The 15,891-nt window shown below is 39.0% G+C and overlaps 1 pseudogene; it reads right to left on the minus strand.

Moving 5' to 3' along the window:
* Positions 1–5,393: 5,393 nt before the first annotated feature.
* Positions 5,394–15,334, minus strand: LOC104439826 (annotated as a pseudogene).
* Positions 15,335–15,891: the final 557 nt, after the last annotated feature.

A 15,891-nucleotide genomic window follows, 5' to 3' on the forward strand; every position in this document is an offset into this window, starting at 1 on the left:
TCTAACTTGTTGACTTTGGAGAAGTTAATTCTTGCTTGTTGTGTCAATTTAACCACAATTGACAGCTCCATCGGTAAGCTAACACGCCTAGAAACATTGAATATGGAGGGGTGTAGTTCTCTTGGGGAGTTGCCTATAGAAATTGGTTCTCTACAATCTTTGAAGAAGATAGTCATGCCGCAAAATTCTCAACCCTTGAAGCTTCCAGAGACATTTGGCAATTTGAAATTTTTGAGGAGTTTAATATTAGATGAGCACCCCAGAATAAGCCAACTTCCAAAGTCTTTTGGAGGATTGGTGAAACTTGCATGCTTATCTTTACGTGGTTGCGTGGGAATAAAGGAGCTTCCATGCTCCATTGGGGAGTTACAGATGTTGGTGGAGTTGAATTTATCAAAGTCGGGAATAGTCATACTACCCGATTCAATTGGAAAGCTAAAGGAACTAAGGGTGATGAGAATAGATTCTACAGCGATAACAAAGCTTCCTCATACCATCGGAGGAGTGAAGATGCTTGAAGAGCTACATGCCAAGGAATGCTGGCATTTGACAGATGAAAACCTGGATGAAATTGGGAAGCTATCTCATTTGAGGATATTGGACTTATCATGCACTTATGTTTGTAGATTGCCTGAGGCAATAGGCCCTCTCCCTCATCTCCAAAAACTTCAATTGGGTTCGATTGAGCTGCTACAAGTGACAGATCTTCCATAAAGTTTGGCATACCTTGAAGTTCAAGTAAGTAATCTACTCCTATTTTATCCCTGACTTCTCAAGCCTCGTCAATTTAGATTATCTGGTATTAAATAGATTAAGTGCTTTGAAAGTGGAGCCTTACTTTACTTGGAGGAATGATCCGCCAAAAATGAAGTTTGGGTGAAAGTGCAACCGATCCATCTACTTCCAAGTCATTTGTCAGCCTTGGAAGTAAAGGGCATTAGTTCACTGCCAAAATTTTCCAACTTAGAAAGTCTGTCAGTTCTACGTCACTAAAATTCCAGTGTCGTGCGTGTCTATCTCTCAAGGCCTAAACTGGAAATAAGTAGACGTGAAGTCCTGGAAGAAACATGTAATCTGTCACTCTTGAAGAGGCTACAACGCTTGGGTCTGAACAGCTTGAACAGGCTAGCTGAGATATCAGTTTGGTCGAACTGGAATCTTTGCAGTACCTCTGTCTTTCCAGAGTCATTTAATAGGAGGATTACCCAACTCATTAAGTCGGGTAAGCCACAACATCTTGAGCTACAAGTTTGTCCTAATTTAAGAGCAATTGAGGGAGTCGAAGGCACGGAAAGCTGGAAGTTGGATCATGGTCACACTGTCCTCGAAAAATCGTTGGATGCCTCAATAATGACCTGGCTTTGCCACAGATTACCTTTCATGTTGTGTTCCAAAGTTCTAGGGACCAGACATGTCTTAGCATTCCGGATTTCCTTTACGATAGGCCGGTTCATAATGGACTTTCTGATCATAGAGACGAAGATGAATTGAGGTCCGGTGGTGAACCTGTTCAGCGAGCAATCCATGCCTCTGCCACATACACACCCATCTTCAATAAGAACTACGCTTCCAATAACCGGTTTCTCCAGGGACTTGCTCACATGGCATGACATGGCATGATGCATGTCAAAGTCTCGCCCGGCGCCCCGGGGGAGGGAGATGTTAATCTGAAAAGCAATTCGTACAATTCGTACACAACTGGCGTAGATGAGAACAGAAAGAATTTTCTTCGTACGGAGTGATGGCATGGGAAGAGGCCCTAAAAAAGATCGCACGTACAAGGGATTTGACCTGAACACTGACAGGTAATTGCTTAAATGTCGATTAATTATGACAGTATATTCATTCAATTGACTTAAACATCACATAGAATTTCGAAGTCAGGACTCAGGACAGTGCAGGACAGTGCAGCCTTTGGCTCCCAAATAGCTTTACCCTTAAGATTCTTACTTTTTAAATTTTAACCCTCAAGATTCTTACTTTTTAGGATATTTTAACGTAAATTTCTGAAATATAAATTGATTTATGATCAAAATCGATTTCTCAATTTTTGTTGAAAAGTTAAAAATTTTAACTTTTGATTTATTTTTTAAATTTATTTATGAAATAAAAATCTGTTATAAAATAGAAAAATCAAATTGCGTTATCAAATAGATTTTTATTCCATACCCGTTTCGAAAAATAAAGAAGCAGAGAAATAGATAAGTAAAAATTTTATTACGAGCGCCTTTAATGATGTTTAAGTTAAAACAAGTTGCTTTTTTAAAAAATTAGCCCTAGTGTTCCACTAGTTTGAAGGTCAAATCCCACAAAAAGGCATGAAGTTATACCTACGACACAAATATAACCCCACTTTCCAAATGATGCCAAAAAAAAAAAAAAAGAAGGGATTTTCACTCGAGGGATGAAATAAGCGCTATAAAGTTTTCTTTGATAAATTCGCGCCAAATAGTCGATTTGGTACACTAATTTTAAGTTTGGAATAAAATGAACTCAATTTGAGAACCCTAACCATTTCAATTTGGAGTTGCTTTTTTTTTTCTCTCTCTTTTTCTTGTTATAATAAAGGAGTCATCGATTAAGAAATCTATAAACGAAGATGTTATTAATTAGCAAGACCATGTTGTTCCTCGCTCAAGTTTGCCTTGCTAACATGTCAATTGTACACATCCACACTATTAACTACATAAAATGCCTAATTAGCTTGCAAAGACATTTTTTTTTTTTTATTTTTTTTTAGGTGGACATATATGTCTATTAAGTAATAGTTCCTGCACATTTTGGGTCACTTGAAAGTGGAGATAGTTAGAAAGAAACAAAAAAAGAAAAGAAAAATGGAGATATTTTATCCTGAATGCAAATTCGTGTGTTCATTTACATGTAAATTGTGTGTTTGTTTCATGGAAAATTCATGATTTGAAAATAAATCTCCAAAAAATGAATAGCTTAAAGAAATGAATGATAAAAAATATTTTAATCAACCATGAAACTATTTAAGTATAAATTGTTGTCAATAGTAAAAACATTTTTCATTAACTAAATTTTATAAGAGATATAATCAATCATTTATTGATTTTTTTTTTTTTCAAACCATTCATTTTTTGTGGAGTAAATGCATTAAAGAATGAAGGAAATGCTGAAAAAAAATGAGGAGTACCTCTTTTCATCATATGTTCTTTTTAATACAATCAATTGATTTCTTTCCAATAAAATTGCCTGTTAGAATATGCCTGGTTTCTCAAGATTTTGCTTGAAACCCGCATCTAGTACTACCAATTATTTTCCATAGCGATGGACATGTCATTCAAATTAATCCAAGATTTTAAATGTTGTAAACGGTAAATTATCTCCTTAAGTTTTGGTAGGTGCATCCAATTTCATCCATTCCATCAATAATAACGGCTTCGAATGGTTCCTGAATTCTTGAGCATCTTAGGGCCCGCATGTTTTTGTTCTTTATTTCTGTTTTTGAACACTTTTTTTATTTTTTTGTTCCCGGGAACAAAAAAAAAAAACGCTGTTGGCCATAAGCTTGCGTTGCGTTTCTTTTTGTTTTTTTGTTCCTAGAACACAAAAAGAACAGAAATGAAAACAAAAAAGTTGTTTCTTGTTCGAAACGATTTTAAAGAAACGTTTCTCTTCTTCTCTCTCTTCTCTTTTCTTCTTCTTTTCTTCTTCTTTTCTTCTTCTTTTCTTCTTCTTTTTTTTTTTCTTTGGCCGGTCGGGCCTTGGCCATGGCCGGCGACCGGCCATCGAGGGCCGGCAACTCCATCGAGGGTCGGCGACCTTGCCGGAGCATCGCCGGCCCCCGAGCAAGGCCGAGCCTCGCCCGCCAAGGCGAGGCTCGGCCTCGCTCGAGGGGAGATCTTCGGCTAGGTTCCGCCGAGGGGCTCCGGAGGACGGTGCGATGGCGGCGCGGCACTAGAGGCTTCGGGATCGACACGGGCGACGCGGGCAAAGATCGGCGGACGGCGTTGCGAATGGCGTGGTGAGATCGAGACGGCGTCGAGCCGCGGCTTCGGGCGGCGCGACAGTCGGCGCAACGGTAGCGTCTCGGTAGAGTAGGCTGCGGGGGCATGGATCTCGCAGCGGAGTGGCGATGAGCGGTGGCGTCGCGAGGAGTAGCGGCGGGCGAGATCTCGGTCGGTGTCGCAAGCGCAGTGCTTGGCTCCGATGGCGGGTGGCGAGGCTCGGCCGCCCGCGCCCGGCGACCCCAAGCCTTGCCTTGGCCGGCGAGCTCGGGCTCGCCCAGATCCGGCGAGGTCGCCGGCCCCGTCGCCGGTCGTTGGAGGCCGGCGACCAACCGAAAGAAGAAAAAAATAAAAAGAAAGGAAAAAATGGAAAATAAAATAAAATATTAAAAAATTAAAAGAAACAAAAAAGAATAAAATTTACCAAACGTGTTTCTATTCATTTTTATTCCCGAACAAACGTTACCAAACGCGTTTTTTTTTTATTCAAAAACTGTTCCTCGAATAGAAACACTTTTTTATTTTATTTATGTTCCCCGGAACAAAAAAATAACAGAAACATTACCATACAACCCCTTAATTTCTTAAGACGAGCAATATCCAATGAGAATTGGTTGTAGCTGCAGATTAGTTGGTGCTAATACTTAACTGTTGGAGCCGTAAGTTTATCAGGGTCTGATTTACATGTTATGTTCAAAGAAGTAGATCCCTATGGTTTATTATATCCGGAGAAACTCCGTGGTAGAACATAATTGCATTGCAGTACGGCTGGAAATCTTTAGCGCCTACTTTTTCTTTCTTTTTTTGAGTTAAAGATCTTCAGGTTATAGTTGTTTGGGACATTAAAAAAAAAAAATTAGATTACCATTTTGATAACCTTTTATTTCTTGCCGGTCGGACCAAAATGAACTAGCCTTCGTCTGTCCATTGTTGCAGGTACGGAAAACTAATTAAATACGTCACTGAAGAGGTTTAAAGAGCAAGTCAATTGTAAGACGTCGCTTCGTCAAAGCCTTCTTTTGGTTAGTGGTCAAGGACGAGAAACAGGGATTTGGTTCCTAGGTAATAAAATTTTGTACAACTCCATTTTTTTTTTTTTTTGTTTCCATTTTGTTTCCGATTGTTTCGACGACCTAGAAATTTTATTTTGCAAGGAAATTGGTTTCCGATTCTAATGCGTTTGGTGCAATATTTACAAGGTCAACGTATCTGACCGGGGGTATCGGTGGATACAAAAATGCTCTGCAACAAAAGAAACAAGCTTCCACTCCAAGTAATAAGTTTTCTATAGGACCACGTTGTTTATGATTGTGCTACTCTCACTCTCTCTCTCTTTCTCTCTCTCTATCGTTTAATCTTTTTGAAAGTTGAGCATGAAGTGCAAAACCACTTGAGTGAATATGGCCTTGAATTGTTGCCAGCTTTCTAGTGCTTTTGGAGGTTTAGAACTTTTGCAATTATATGCTATTTGAGTCCAACAATAACCAAATCTCAGAACAAGACGAAAACAAGTATCCAGGCCAACCATATCAAGCTACACTGAGCAATGACAAGGACTGTGGTTTATCCCACATTTTGATGTGCTCCTAGAAGTTCCGGATAATTAAGCTTCGAGTCCTGACATGTAAACAATAACAATACTGCTTAACACAATTGATCATTTGGAGATTTAAATAAGCATTGCAATATAGTTCCTTTTCCCAAAAACAAAAACCACTCAATCATAAAACTTACCACAAATAATGATTCATCTTTTGCAACATACTGCACTTTTGCATCACAGAATAATAGTTATCAACGTGTGACCCATAAAAATTCATATTACTTAGACTACCGTAAGAGAATGTCAAATTACTTAAACTACAGTAATAGAGTGCACAGAAGCTTTACGAGGGCAAGCGGTGGTTACCTATGCAATTGCACCACTGTTTGTAAGCACCTCTTCCAAGTAGTATTGATAAAAAGTTAGGCAGGAAACAAAAGTTAGTTCTGCCTTTACAAATTATCCCCACTGAGAAAAGGACATTAACACTAGAGTCGTTTTCCCGATTGAAATTTCTTACACAGCACAACACTTACAAGAAGAAAATAAATTGAGCTCAAGATTAGTTACCTGGAGCTTGACAATTTTGCCAATTTCCTTGGAGTCCAGATACTGGAATACTTCATATTCATCAATTCGATTCATAAACTCTGGGCAGAATGTTTGTTTGGCCAACTCAACAACTTATCTTTTCATAATGTCATAAATTACTTCCTTGCTCTCTGTCGTAATACAAAGAGTTTTGAGTATAAAGTGAGAACCAGTATTAGAAGTCATTATCACGACACAGCTTGTAAAAATGACAGTCCTTCCCCAGAAATTGGTTATTCTTCCATCATCCAACAGCTGTAACAATGTTGGACACGTTGTGATGTGCCTTCTCAATCTCATCAAAGAGCACAACAGAATAGGGTCTTTGGCAAAACACTTCAGTCAGCTGCCCACCTTCTTCATATCCCACATAACCAGGAGTTGCACCAACCAAACGTGAAACTGCATGTTTCTCCTTGTACTCTCACTCATATCTATTCTAATGAGAGCGTTTTCTGTATTGAAGAGAAATTCAGCTAAAGCCTTAGCAAGCTCAGTTTTGCCAACACAGTAGGGCCCATAAACATAAAACTTGCCATTGGTTGGTTCGGATCAGATAATCCAGCCCTCGAACAACAGATTGCATCAGCTACTGATTTAACTGCTATATCTTGACCAACCAACCACCCTCTTGTGAAGGACCTCCTCCAGCATTACTAGCTTTTCCTTCTCTGGTCATTGAAGGTTCGACAAGGGAATGCCAGTCCATTTGCTGACAATTTCAGCAATGTCAAGATCAGTGACCTCTTCTCATAGCAAAGATTTTCCTGATTTCCTGAATTCGGCAAGATTCTTTTCATCCTCTTCTAACTGGCGCTGAAGGGACATAAGCATTCCATATTTGAGTTCACCAGCACAGTTTAAGTTGTGTTCATGCTTGGCAGCTTCCATCTCCAGGTTAACTCTATCAATCTGTTAGACGGAGAGAAAGGTCAAATCGAGGTAAAATATGCAAAAGGAAGAATCACGAAAGAGATTATATAGAGGTAGAAGAGTTACCTCCTCTTCAATTGATCGAATCCGAGTCATAAGAGTTTTTTCGCTTTCCCACTCCTCTGTCAGTTCTTTTTGCTTCTGTTTAGACAAATTTAAGTCATTTTTCAACTAATGCAACCTTTCTTTAGATGTGTTACCCGTGTCATTTTTCAGAGATAATTTCTCCATCTCCAACTTTAGCATGGCTCTGTCTATCTCATCCAATTCAGTAGGCCTGGATGTCATCTCCATTTTCAGCTTTCCTTCGGCTTCATCAGCTAGATCAATGGCTGAAGGAAAAACAACATAACAATATACAATTAGACAACAGAAGGAGCAGGAAAGATGTGTGTTTATTGAGGCAAATTAGAGAAGCATTCCAGACAATAAGTTGGAAATCATAACATCCTCTCTTAATGCATTTAGATTGTTCTATCATGATGGTCATACTTCTCAAAGTATATCAGACAAAATTATCCAAAACAGTGGCATAACAACATTGTACTCCTAATAGAGTATCTAGATAATGAAAAAAAAAATAATGGAGAAAAAATATTAAGCAAAAGAAGAAGAAAATAGGAAATAAATAAAATAATAGCCAACAGAAAATACCATACTGCTAGCAACTTTATATTTGAAAGTGCAATGCAATTTTGTTTTTCTAGTTAGGTGTCCCAGCAAAAGAAAAAAAGAGATTGTGCAGTTGCATGGTCTTTGCGCATTATCGTTGGGATTTAATGCATCATTCTCAAGACAGGAACATTGATTATCATTTGAAAATTTTTACAGGAATATGTCATTATCAATTGAGGGGAGTCAATTAGTTGATCTTACGATGGAAAATAGCAAGAGTTGGCACAGAAATACAATCCAACACTGATAGAATTCATAGATTACCTTTGTCAGGCAGAAGCTTCAGTAATGTAACAATCTGAAAGGACAGCAGCTGGAACAAGGGCACTGTCTGATATTTTAACGCCATGATGTAGTTCATACCACTCACGCAATCTGCAAAGAATGGAAATTGTGTCCTCAACAGATGGCTGACCACAAAACACTTGTTGAAACCTATGCTCTAGTGCAGCATCCTTCTCAGCGTACTTCTGATACTTGTTCAGTGTTGTTGCACCTATGCAACGTAGCTCACCACGACCTAACATTGGTTTCAGCAAGTTCCCTGCATCCATTGCACCACTAGTCACTCCTACATGCACAGCACAAGCAGTACTTTTCAATACACAATTTGCATTTGGCACGTTGGAGTAAAGAGAAGAAAAGTAGCACTTAGGAATCTGAATAAAACCATCACATGGAACACAAAAGCAAAATGAAAACATGAAAGATATAGATTATACTAGAATTTGCATGATTACAAAGTTCAATAACATGATAAATGACTTTTTCATGCATGTTGAAATTTTTTTTTTACATAGTCCCTGATGATAGAGATGGAACCAGGAAAAAAAAAAGCAAGAATGATACACACCTGCACCTAATACAGTGCGGATCTCATCAATGACCAATATTATCTGCCCATTTGAAGCCGTTACTTCCTTCAGGACAGCTTTCAGTTGTTCCTCAAAATCTATATGGAACTTAGCACCCGCAACTAGTGCTCCCATATGCAAGGAAATCAACTGCATAGGTCGAGATCAAGCAGACATCCTCTTAGCAGAAAGCTTTCTGAAAGATCACATTATGATCTAACCAAGTTATCTTGATCATACAGCCAACAATTACAACCTTTCTGTTCAACAGTGGCTCCGGTACATCCCCACGGACTATATGTTGAGCCAACCTGTTAAGAGTGAGAATTACGCCAAAGAAATTACCATACAATCCATGAAGTTGCAACATTCACACTAGGAACCATGTCACTAGACATGCTCACTCCCAAAATGACAGTAACATGCACATAGTTTAACAATGGCTACTCTCGGAATACTCTCTACTGCAAAGCAAAAGTTACATGATAGCTAAAAAAATGGAACCAGCACACTGACTGAGTACCACCAGCACTCTTCTGAACTAGTTTAGGTCTAGATTTAAATCTGTAGAAGAACCTATAGAGCCCAGCTCATCACCACTGATTTGCATAATCCAATAGAGTGTTTAACTTGAGAATAACTGTAACACCACTTCACCTTATCAGCTTGAAGGTCAATCACATCTTCGTGAACAAAGTTTCCTGCATTATGACATCATCATAAAATAAAGGAAGCCAGCTTTTGGTCCATCAGAAAAATGATTTGCATGAGTAATTTGATCCTAATAACTATACCTCAGACAGAACTAAAGTTGAGAAAAGGTTAAAAACATTGAACTATTCATATAACACTAAACAACAGCAATGTTACACTGGGAGCTCCATGAATGATCATTCATCATACATGCTGGCAGCACACACAAACAACAAAAGTAAAAGAGAAGAACAAGTCTTACAACACATCAGGGACTAATATCCTAAGCTTAAGAAAATAAGATTGAACTGAGAAACCTACCCTTAGCAATTGCAGTTTTCCCCACACCAGGCTCACCAATAATTACTAGATTATTCTTAGTTCTCCTACATAATATTCAAATGCAACACAGGATCTCATCGTCGTGACTGATAACAGGATCAAGCTTGCCCCGCCGAGCCATTTCCGTCAACTCATTGCCATATTTCCTTCAGGGTCTGTTTGTAGGAGACCAAAGAAAATGTTATGACTAATGCATTAGTAGTCAAAGAAGCAAAGGAAATAGACCAGGAATCAACAAAAGAAGGTCTTCATCCTTTGGCAGGACAATAACAAATCATGTGCTACAACATGCATATTAGAAGGAATACTTAGCCAGCTGAGAAACATCGTGAAAGGTCTGAGATAAAGCAGATAAATGCAGTGAAATATTTGAGATAAAGTTTTAGAAGCTTCAGTTAAGTATGTCAATATCCCTGAGAAGATATCCTGACCACTTTGAGATTCTGAAAACATATCTTTTTCTAATAGTTGAATATTATCAAAAGTTTCAATATGATTATTCCCTCAAATCAGATGGTTCTTTGCAGGATGCAGAATTGTTCCATAGAAGCTGCCAGTGGCACTGTTCTCTTATCTTATAACCGACAAGCAAACTCTCACTGTCCTTATGGACTTCTAATGACAGAGTAAACAAGCGAAGTCCATCAGGAAAGCAGAAATCCATCCAGATGTACTTAGTTCAACAGCAAGTGGTCGCTATGTAGAATTAGTTGATTAATGAAGCTTTATGAAAACAATGGCTAGCCCTTGTCATCAATATAGTTAGCCTGTTCAAGTCCTAACATACAGGAACCTCTGAGAAAAATGTTTTATAAGGACTGGTGCCTTCCATAGTATCATGTAATTCAGAATTAAAAAGGTTGCAGCAGTTGAATAACAATAGGATGTACTTTGATCTGTTACTCTTTGATTTCCACGAACAGCTCGAATGGCCTCCCTCAAATCCTTCTCACTAAGCTGAAGATATCGAAATACTTGCTGCCCAAACCTCTTATCAGAACGCAATGCTAGTAAAAGATGCTCCACAGAAACAAAATCATCCCCCATTTCTTTATTGTACTTTTGAGCATTTTCCAAAAGGGAGGCAAGATGTGAGCCCATTATAGGGCCATTGGTGTCACCCACAACCTGGCACAAAATCACAGATCGTTAGTAAACCCCAAATAACCTTTGGAGAAGGACAAAATTAAATTGAAAAACAAACATATAACTGAATACATGCCTTTGGTTGTTGGGAAATGAAATTGTCCACAGCCTGCAGACTCATGTATTGTCAAGAACAGGTTTGGTGAGAATTCTCCTGGCTAAACCATCCTTTTGCTCCACAAGAGCTTTCATAGATGCTCAGTTTCCACCGCTTGTTGTTTGCAAACTCGAGCTGCATCAACAGCGCCAACAGTGCCCTCCCAGGCCATCTCAGTGAACTCTGACAGATTTGTCTGAGTCAAACAAAGGCTTCAGGTCATTACTAACAAATGAAACAGGTCAACTATAAATTCTGAAAAGGATGACATAATAAATGAAACAGGTCAACTTCAATAGGAGATGCTTACTCGGTTGGTAAGTAACCTTCTAACATTTATCACGCTAACTCCGGTCCACCATATCTTGGGACTTTGAAGGAAATCAAAAGAAAACATGCCGAGTACAGATTCATCACCAAAACACAAAAAAGTTAAACAGCCAGCTTTAGACTTGTAAAATCAAGCAACCGTCGCCTCCATTGCTAAGAAAATCTAATAGCTACTCAAGTGTTAGGCAGACCTTCATAAGCAAATGGTCATGGAAGATGGGAAAGTTGCAGCTTATAACTATTCTCCAAAGTATACCTCAAAGCACCATCAAACGATATTTTGAATATAACATTCATTGAGAATACAGCTAAAAGCAATGCACTTTAGTGATACAGGAGAAAAGCTTATTTCGTTATTTCGTTAAGCTTATAATGTTTACATCGAACGCCCCTTATATCTCTATTCTGTAGCTGCAGCACACCGAGAGATCGTTCCTAGAGGAAAAAGATTTTCACAAACTTAACGAAAGAAGCACTAAACTTAAGTCCCAAAAGCTTCAGCAACACCAGAAGAAGACTACAGACAAATTGCTCTGAACTCAATCTTCACAAACAAGCACTATTCCCAACTCTAACATAAAAAGCCCAAATAAAAAAGGAAATGTCCTACGCTCAAAACACTTCAAAATCACACCTTTCCGTAATATCACAAAAATACCCGCATTCACATAATGAATATCGATCGGATTCCAACCTGAGACGCGCTCGCGGCGGTTGAGTAAGCCCGAGAGGGAAGGCCAAAGTCCCGCGAACCGAAGCCGACGACGCCGCGGAACTTGACGGCCCCGGCGGATTACCGAGGCGAGAACATTAGCCTCGCGAAGCGGTGGGCCGGTCAACGGGTGAACGGAGTTCCCGAAACCGGAAGCGGAGCCGAAGAGCGAGCGAGTGCGGGAGAGGCTACAGGCACTCCGGTGGCGGCGGAGGACCGTTTGGGAGGCGCCGAGGCCGCGAAGGTCTTGGTGAGCTTGGAGGTGTATGTTCTCCTCGTGGCCATGGAAGGAGCGCGGGAGGTTCTGAACTGGCTAGTGAAGAAGAAGAAATTTTGAAGGTGGAGAAGGGAGGAAGAGCGGGGTGGCGATTCGGTGATGCTTGGGGAGGGGGGCCAGAGAAGAAGGTAGAACGGTCCCCGGACGTCCCTCCGAAAGAAACCAATGCAAGAATTTTTCCGACGTGGGTTAATTTGTAATTTATTGTTTTACGATATTGATTTAATAAAGTGAGATGTAAATTTTCTTAATTAATTTAATATGAGATTAATTATTGTGGATTAAGTTGAGCCCAACTTATGATGTGAAGATTTAGCTGAAAACTTTATAAATAATGTTCAAGTTCCTCCTCTAGTCTTGATACACAAAGTATATTTATATAAGGAGTGATTACAAAATGCTAAAGATAAGAAATAATTTCATTAAGCCAGTGATACATAAAATAATAGAGTAAAAGTATTTCAAGTTTGAATCGTCATTGTTTTGCGTTAAGATTGATGTATTCCAAATCAGATGTACGGATCTCTTTACTCAATTGTGTGTATTCTTATTTCTAACTATAGAGATTTTGAGCGCTGTCTTCGCGGTGTACAACTTAAAGCTTTGTTCACAAATTTCCAGAGCTCTCAGCTCAGCTTAGCTGCCCTCGAAATGGAAGAAGATGAGGTGCTCTTTTGTATATAATCAGTTTAGACCTAAGAACCTCACTTAGTCGCGACACCAACCTTCCGATCAGTCCCACACATGAAGCTGACTTTTTTTTTTTCCATAGTATTACCTTCACCTTTCAGACTGTAGGCCTTGCTTTTGGCCTGGTTATTTATTTCCTCCAGTATTGCCTTTTCATGTGGGGAGGAGTCACTTCTTCTTTTGCAAAGCTCTAGCAATACCGAAATTTTTAATTTTAATTATGTGGGAAGGAATCACTTCTTCTTTTGGAAAACCTTAGCAATACCGAAATTTGTAATTATTATTATGTGGGAAGGAATCACTTCTTCTTTTGGAAAACTTTAGCAATCCCGAAATTTTTAATCTTAATTGGGCTCGCATTTTTTCCAGCCCTTGATCTACTCCCGACACCCCTACCACCTACGCTCTCAATTTTAAATTATGCTTTGTGGCCTCGTCACAATTCACAAGTGTCAGGGCGAAGCGAAAGACAAAATAGGAAAGAAGACAGGATAGTCGTCAATCCTCGAGGAAAAGAACGCAACTAAGGGAAAGCAAGATGACGATTTTTATCCATTCGCCTGATGAACTTTCAAGCACTCTTTGCACAAAGTAATGACGGCACAGCTAGAATCGATCACTCAGACTCTCGTAAGCTAAGGCCCCACCTTTTAAAATCTCTTTTGAGTGCGGAAATTGGTAAGACATAACTCGTAAGCATAAAATCCTTTTTGAGTTTTGTTATTTCGATGGATTAGTTTTTTAATCTTAAATTAGATAATTCTTTTTTACACAAGTTATTCATTATCATAAGAAATAATTGACAATTTAGACAATATAAGGTCCGAAATAAAATTAGAAGGCGTGAAGCAAAAATCTTGGCAATTATTTTACTGATATTCGCAGTTTAGTATTTTTTTTTTATTAATTAAGACAATTAAAAGGAAGAAATTACACGTTTCCTGTTATTCCCCTATAAGCCCGCTCAAAATCTCTCTATTTGCTTCTGTCAACCCGGCAAAGAGAGAGGAAAGAGATTGATCTCACCTAATATTTTACTACCTCCGTGGCTTCTGGATATGCTGTAGAAGAAGTGTACAGCTCAGCTATTTTTTTTCATACTACCAAAGAAGAGAAATCGCCCTGTTCTCTCCATGAAACGTCGAGCAAGCATGATCATGCAAAAAGGCCATCTCACGTCCGAGGGAGTCCCCATAATATTGAAACCTCCCATCATCTTTCCAATCACCATCGTCATCATCACCATCCTTCCACTAATCTTCTCCGCCAATTCATTATGCCTCCATGAACATTAGACGAAAGGACGGATGGTCAAACAAAGAAAGTCCAGGCGGCGGGTGGCTGAAGCTTTGAGAAATTGGTCTGGAAGGGAAATGTTACAATTCTTCTGTATTTGTTTTAGTCAAATGATCCTTCGGCCTCTTCATGCGTTATAATAAATTACAATGTTCCAAAATATATGCAAAAAAAAAAACAAAATGAGAGATGCCGTGATAGAGAACAATCATTAGGGGCAAAAGAGTGATTTGAAAAAATTTGAGGAGAATTGCAATCTTACCATTGAAAAATTCACACACTGGGCGCTCGCAAACGGAAAAAAGGAGGAAGGGTTAACGACTAAGGGAGTTTTGCATAAAGGGTGAAATTTTGGGTGTATATGTGTACTGCTCTAAATTTTCACGGGAAATTAATGTAATTTTTTCTCAAAGTGGCTCCCTAATGCATACAACCACCAGGTGCTAAAGATATGCTGTAGATTTTATGTACTCTTATGATTCAAGTCCTATTCAATCACTAAGTGCAAATCTAAAAACCCCAGACATGAAAGGTGCGCGTCAATCAGATTAGCATAATTGCTTTTATTTAAAAAGCCTGTCCTCTTACCTCTTCTTCGTATTATATTGTTTATAGATAATGACAAACTTAGATAACAAAGTTCAATGAAATAATTTCACGGGATAATAAAATTGCTTTACTGTGGAATTATTTTATTACCAAAATTCCCATTGATTTTGCTTTCTGAAACCCAATTAATATAGGTACACCCGCAGCAAGTTGAGAACAACTTACAACCTATCACAAACTAAATTTTGCATGGATTTCACGCAATTAATTGGGTTTCCACATAATGAAGAGAAACACAAGATTGCTTTATCTAATTACGGAGAAGGCATGAATGGATAGGGTAACTAGGAAGAAAATCTATAGAAAATAACAAAATGAATAAGCATTATAATCCATGTTACATCTAATTGGCTATGGAAGGAAAGATTAATAAATATTATACTCTTTTGATAGAAAGTTACCTGCTGTCTGCTGAAGATTGCAACTTGAGTGCCGACTTGGTCCTCTTTGCCTTCTCTCGGTGCCCGAGTCAGAGGAACGACAATTCTCGGAGTAGGATCACTGAAGGAGATGTCCTCGATTTCACTGGATTCGTGAGCGAGTTGTTGAATGTCCTTGGCAAGAGCCTCCACCATGTCCCGCGTGATAGAAGATGTGGATTTGAAGACGCCGTCATCCGTAGGCTTAATCGATGGGACGACATCCGTGCCTTCTTTCCTTGCCAGAGTTGCAGCAGCGACGTCACCTGGTGTAGGATCGCCGAAGCATAATTGCTAATTCTTGCTCTACACGTTGCGGTGCCGTCATCACACATGGCCTTTGTGCCTAGGCTGCACTCGGAGATTCTCTACATTTTGCTGATGTGAGCTATATTAATAGATAGTATAATTTACTGTTTTATAGAATTGGTCTAATAAAGAGAGATATAAAGCTTATTAATTAGTTTAATATGTGGCTTGCTAGTGTAGACCGAGTTGAGCCCGACTCGTGATGAGAGGGCCTAGCTAAAAACTTTATAAATAGTACTCAAGCCTTTCCTCTAATTCTAGCACACATACAAATATCCTCACATAAGGAGCATTCACTAAATGCTAAGGGTGAGAAGCAGTCTCATTAAGCTAGTGATACAGAAGACTATAGAGGAGAAGTTTTTGAGTTTGGATCGTTGTTATTTCGTATCAAGAACGGTAGA

This window comes from Eucalyptus grandis, chromosome 3, assembly GCF_016545825.1.
Source record: "Eucalyptus grandis isolate ANBG69807.140 chromosome 3, ASM1654582v1, whole genome shotgun sequence".
In the NCBI taxonomy this organism is placed as follows: domain Eukaryota; kingdom Viridiplantae; phylum Streptophyta; class Magnoliopsida; order Myrtales; family Myrtaceae; genus Eucalyptus; species Eucalyptus grandis.